Source organism: Olea europaea, unplaced genomic scaffold (assembly GCF_002742605.1).
Source record: "Olea europaea var. sylvestris unplaced genomic scaffold, O_europaea_v1 scaffold2134, whole genome shotgun sequence".
Lineage (NCBI taxonomy): Eukaryota > Viridiplantae > Streptophyta > Magnoliopsida > Lamiales > Oleaceae > Olea > Olea europaea.
Genome location: NW_019239307.1, coordinates 35,941 through 42,630, shown reverse-complemented (window position 1 = coordinate 42,630; position 6,690 = coordinate 35,941).

The window sequence follows — 6,690 nt, the reverse complement described above, 5'->3', positions numbered from 1 at the left end:
TAAATAAATTATTTACTTTTAGTTTTATTAATAGTTTTGGATGATATTCTTTTCTTTCATCAAATTTAATTAATGTTTTTAATTGTAATTTGAAATAATTGTTGGAAATTTAATTTGAAATTTAATATTTTTTTTATTTTTAGTTTTAGTTTTTGATAAATAATAATTTATTTAGTCTTCGAATTTAAATAAATTATTTACTTTTAGTTTTATTAATAGTTTTGGATGATATTCTTTTCGTTGATAAAATTTAATTAATCTTTTAATTGTAATTTGAAATAATTGTTGAAAATTTAATTAGAAATTTAATATTTATTTTTATTTTTATTATTAGTTTTTGATAAATAATATTATTTTCGTTCATCGAATTTAAATATTTTTTGAACTTGAATTGATTAAAAAAATTGTGTTAATTAGGAAAATTGACATTATTGATAATAGGATAAAAAAATTCACATTATTGATGATTTTAATTATTATGAATCTGCGTTTTACGTATTGTAGTTACAATTTCTTTCGCTAAATTCTCTGTTATTATGCTTTTATTCTATTATCACTTGTACAATGTTCTAACATTTTGAATTTTTATAGGATGGATTATCATCTTGACACAGAGTTGAGACAGATGTCAGGCAAAGCTACGTGGAAAAGTAGCTTTGATAGTTTCACTGCTGTGTTAGAGCTGCTCGATGATCAGCATGCTGATATGCTGCATCAGTCCTTCCTGTGGGCCTTGTACCCGTTGAGAGATCTGCAGTACTCGGGTCAGATTATTGATGCACTTCTATGTCGATTGCAGAGTTCAGTCGACGACGATGCCCTCCACTTCGCAATCGGGGGTAAAGTCATCATTTTTTTGATGTTCGAGTTTGCTCTGATCATGGGATTAAAGATTACGATCGATGAAGCAGCTGGTGATGGGACTCAGAGAAGAAATAGGCTTTATGACGCTTACTTCAAGGGACAAGGAATTGTGCTTCTTACACAGTTGTTGGACACAATTAGGAGGTCTAATCAGATGTTAGACAGACTGAAGTTAGGTCTGATCTACATCCTTGAGAGCATGGTGCGGTGTCACCATAAGAAGACTGCGATTGACCACTTCCATCTGGAGATCTTCAACGACATCGATCGTTTCAATGATTATTCGTGGGGTCAAAAATATTTTGAGGACACCGTACACATCTTCACCAGATCGCACTCGAAGCCGAAGGAACCATGCGTAAGTACGACACCTATGAATTGCCCCTGGAGATGCAGGTAAATGGTTAACATAATGAATGTTAAAATTATTTTCATATTGAGTTTATATATAATAATTGTATGTGTTATAGATCTGAGCGTATGAGACCGTCCCCTTATTGGATGCCCGCTTTGCGAGGCGAGGGGAGACATGCTGCCCTCGGATGCACTATTGGAGAGCATCTCGATCGGAGGGATGTCCCACTGGAAAACAGTTATCGACTATCATTGATGACCCTCGGGTGAGTATTATGCATTTGTAATTTATATTGTGTGTGATTTAACATCTGATTGCATGATCATTAACTAGTTCAAATATTAATATGTCAGCTTGAAGTCATAACTGCGTTGACACCATCGATGGAGGAGAAGGCTCAGGGTCTTGTGCTTTAATTAGGCGTTTCGCACACCCAAGACAACTAGATGTCCGATCTGATCCACAACCGAGATTAGGTGAGTGAATTGAATAAAATCTATTGATTACCGTTTTGTATGAGTTAGCAATTACGAATTAAGTTAATAATTTGTAATGTTGTTGCTTGTGTAGAAGTGTGATCCAGTTGATCAACGATCACATCCGTCGAGGGCATCACCACCTCCGCCGAGGGCAAATGCCGTCGAGGGCATCTTTTTCGCTTCCCCCGTCCAGAGACCTTTCCCGTGGATCTCCTGCACGTAGTTACGGGCACTATTTTGATGATCTGTATGTCCGTCTGAGCAGATTTATAGTGGGGCAGGTCGACGGGTTGCGTCGAGAGATGATAGAGAGGGTTGATGATATGGGACGACAGTTGGTAGGAAGGGTCGAAGATTTGTCGAATGAGATTGCAGTACTTCGAGATGATATAACCGGTAGGCGATGGGTTGACGGAGACGGTGATCCAGAGGGTGATAGGGATGGGAGTGATAGAGATAGGGGTATCCGGCAGTCATACATACATGATGATGATGCATGAGAATCGTTTATTTTATCTGTGGAGCGTAATGGGGTGGGAGCAATGGCAGAGGAGGGGAGCCCGTCGGGGAGGGAGACAGTGGCAGATGAGGGAATGGCCCCGTCAGGGACAGAGACGGTGGCAAATGAGGGAGTGGCCCCGTCGGGGAGGGAGACGGTAGCAGATGAGGGAGTGACCCCATCGGGAACGGAGACAGTGGCAAATGAGGGGATGGAGGAGGTGGCGAGCCCTGGGGTGGAAGAAGTGGCAGTGTATAAGGGAAAAAAGTGTGCTCTTGACATGCCAGAGACGATGGTCGGCAAGAGGCCGAGAGTGCCATTACAGTACGTCGTCTCTCCCTTCACAGTTGAGGCGAAGAAGAGGAGGTTCGTCTATAGGACGTACCCCAATCTGTTTCGGGAGGTCAACCATGCCAAGTGGAAAGCATTCGAAGCCGAGTGGCAAAAAATGTTGCCCGGGTAAGTATTGTATGATTTAGTAGACTACCAGAACTCGTATATGCTTCGTTTAACGTTTTATCTATTTTATTTCCAGAGCCACGCACATGATAGCTGGAAGGACGATATTGGACGCATACAAGTGGTTCCATGATATCACCACTCAGGGGGCTTAGCTCGTCAACGATGTAAGTGAAGTGTTATTGTTACTTTTTTTATACATTATGTTTAATTTGGTAAATGGAATAGGTATTTATGTCTTTGTTTTCCTTGATGTAGCACATCGACATGGCCATGAACTTGTTGCGCGATCGAGTTGAGAGATATCCACAATCATTCCACAATCCTGACCGCATAATACTAAACACCAAGTTCTTCCGTGCCATTATCACTGAGTATCAATCGCTCCAGCTTCTTGGTAACGAGTATGTGCTTCCCGGGTATACGCCCGAGTGGGTCATCGGGCTGTCACCGAGTGTTGGGGGAAAGCTATGGGAGGGTTGTACGCATTTGTACATTCCAGTGATCGTGAATCTGCACTGCATTGTACTGAAGATCGTGTTCCCTGATTCGACGATATATGTGTACGACCCCGATCATTCATGTTTGACATAGGGACAGCTCGAGCAGAACTTAGAACAGGTGACTGTGATCGTTCCTATGATGGCTAGACATGCGAGCTTGACTGTGGATGGCAAACTAGCCATCGTACGGGATACGACGACGGCAAGACAGTCTATACCGTAAATCTTTGTAATTTTTTTTTTTAATTTAGTAATCAGTTCGTATGTAATTGGAACCGAACTAACACATATTTGTTCATTTGCAGGGACGATTGTGGGATTTTCGCAATTAAATACATATAATTTTTTAGTATAGCACATAAGGTTGATGGAATCAACTAGTCATGGATACAGAATTGTCGAAATAAGTTAGCGTGTGATTTATACGAATTAATTATGATCCATAAATTATTTGTAAATATTTTTTGTAATTAATATTTGTAACTATTTTTTGGGATTATTTGTAACTATTTTTCGCAATTGTTTGTAATTATTCATGTAAATACTGTTTATTTCAATATAAATACTATTCATTCCAATGTAAATATACAATGCTCTAACTGTCATTTCAATGTATAAAATTGGCGGGTATGTCCTACTGATTTGCACCTGCTACACCTACGCGGTCGGGAAAACTCTCTAGTAAATGGTATTCTAGAAGTACTTGGACGTCCAGGACCACATGGTTCAATGAGAGGTGGCGACAATGTATTGAACGGGCGAATATGATCGGGAACTTCCCACTCGACTTCATTTGGAAGCGGAAATATGATTTCAACATACGCAACTCTCCAGTTTTCAGCAGTGTAATAAGGAGAGCATAATATTCTCGCTGCAAATCCTCGATACATAGTCACCGCAACTGCATGCTCACATGGAAAACTCTCTAACTGAAATTGTTTGCAAGTGCATGTTCCATCAGTTAAATCTACCATGTATGCCATATGACGTGCACATTCCACGGAGAAGCGCGGCTCATCTAGTGGTTTGACATTTAACTTTCTCGCAGGCTCTGTAGCCTTGAAGAGCTTTACCTCTTGTGCTGGGGCTAGCACGCTTATGCAATTATGTTATTCCCCACGTCAATCGTGAAACCACTGCTGCAGTTTCATACGGATATTCTCAATTAGTGCGAAAATTGGTAACTCTCTATCCCTCTTAAATAATGCATTGAGAGATTCCGCGTTGTTTGACATCATCATGTCGTATCGACGTCCTGGAAAATATGAGCACCCCCAATGTTCAATCCTCATTTTCATTAGATAGTCCCATACCGGGAATGATTTGCTTCCTATTTCAACCATGTACTTATTACACTCTTCAATATTTTAAATTTCGACCGCTCTCCTAAATAATGAAACGATGTTTTTGCCCCGATATCTGGTCTTCGAGTTGCCTTGTATATGGTACATGCAATACCCATGATGTGCATCGAGAAAAATTTCAGCAATTCCATTTATTATAGACTGTCCTTGATCGGTGACAAATGCAAGGTTCTCGACTTCTCCGATTACTTCCCTGAGCTTTGTGAAGAATCAACGCATCGACAAATCATTCTCGTTATCATCTATGCCGAACGCAAGAAGGTAAATTTAAATGTTGACATCTTGACATGTAGCAATAATCAACTTGCCTTGGTATTTGGATTTCAGAGTTGTATCGTCGACTAGAATTAGGGGTCGCATAGTATTTCGAAATCCCCGAATGTATTATCCAAGAGTCATAAAGAATAATTTGAAGCAGTTCTCGGCCTTCGTCTTAATAAAAAATGCCAAACCAGGATTAGTTTTCTCTATGTTATGGCAATACCTGGCCAATTTAGCATAGCTTTCCTCTGCCGAGCCCACTAAATCCTCCAGCGAGCATTCTTTGGCCTTCCAGGCCTTCTGGTAGCTCATGACTACTCCGTACTCTCGACGAACACCGTTAATGATGTCCAATGGTCTATAGATTGTCCGTGAATCCTGATACTCGTGCATTATCTGTCAACCAATAAACTAAGCTCTGGCTTGCCTGTGATCATTGCGATAAACTCCCACTTCATAAGTTGTTCTCGTGTATATTTGCGAATTACAAAGCACTCATTCATGTCCATCTTCGTCGCTCGCAAATGCCAATTGCAACTATCATTTACGCATGACAGCGTCAACAACGACCTATTCGATTTTTTCACTCTAAACTCGAAATTGTATTTTAGTGCAATTAGGTGCACGACTTCTTGCAAATCTTTCTTCGTTTCAAACAGTTGCTCGACATACAAACCTCATTATCAGGAACCACACGTGAGGAGTTAGAGAACGGTCCACTCGATCTAGCCCCCGAGGTCCCACACCCACCATGTCTCTACCGGAATAAAGTAATCAAGTCCTCGTTTGTAAAAGTATTTGCATTTTCATTATCGTTGTTACGGGCTGTGGAGGGGATTCTATGTGCAACTATCTCTGGAATAACCACATCATCTTCACGAGCTATCTCCACCATATTCCAAAAATCATTAGCATTGTGATCCCTACCTCCCGAGTCTACTTGTTCATCTTCGACGACATTCTTCCTTACTAAAGTCACGCAAAGAGGAGTCGTGTGCTTATTGTTCAATTCAATCAGATAATTCACTTCATCAACATAAGAAATCATTATAGGTGGAATCGGAACTGATGCATGCTCCCTGAATTTAAATTTCAATTCCATGTTGTACTAAGAAGGATCAACATTCAACTTGTTCTATAAATCATTATAGAGTTTTGCATACGATGTACCTGATGATATGAAAATTGAAATACCACCACGTTTAGCACTTGTCCATTTCCATACCCATTGATCTCTTTCGTCCAATTCGAAATCACAAAAGTAACAAACTGGGACTATAATCATATATACAAATCGAAACAGAATTTTTAATTACAAGAAAAATATCAACAGCAATAAAAATAACCCAAAAATGGGGAAAAAAGAAAATAGTTGACAAACAGCCGGCTATTAAACAGCCAGTCAAAGAGTCGAATAACTGGTGCCGACATATATGCAGATGAATTTTTTCTAGTCAAATGCTTAAAAAATTACAGATCTATTAAATTTTTTTATCTACTAATCATTAAATGTCGAAATATAATTTATTGATTTAAACATACAGTAATTTAATGAAAACAAAATTAAATTTGCGTATATAAACTTATCGAACCGACGAGATTGATATCCACAAATTTTTCGACTTCCGATTTCGATAAATTTTTTAGTTTCTGCTGTTGAAACAGATGAAGAATGAGAGTGTTTTATTTATCTGTGTTGGAGTAAACAAATAAGAAAAGTAAGAAGTGTTTGATTTTTATTTGTTAAGTAAAAAGGTATTGATGTCTTTTAAAAAATCAACTTTGGTAATTGTATAATGTATTTAAGGGTATTTTTATCTTTCAGCATTAGATAGGTCATTTTCATAATATCCCTTTGTGGAATTTAGGTGATTTGACCAGGTCGGTTTTAAAAGTACCCCGTGTT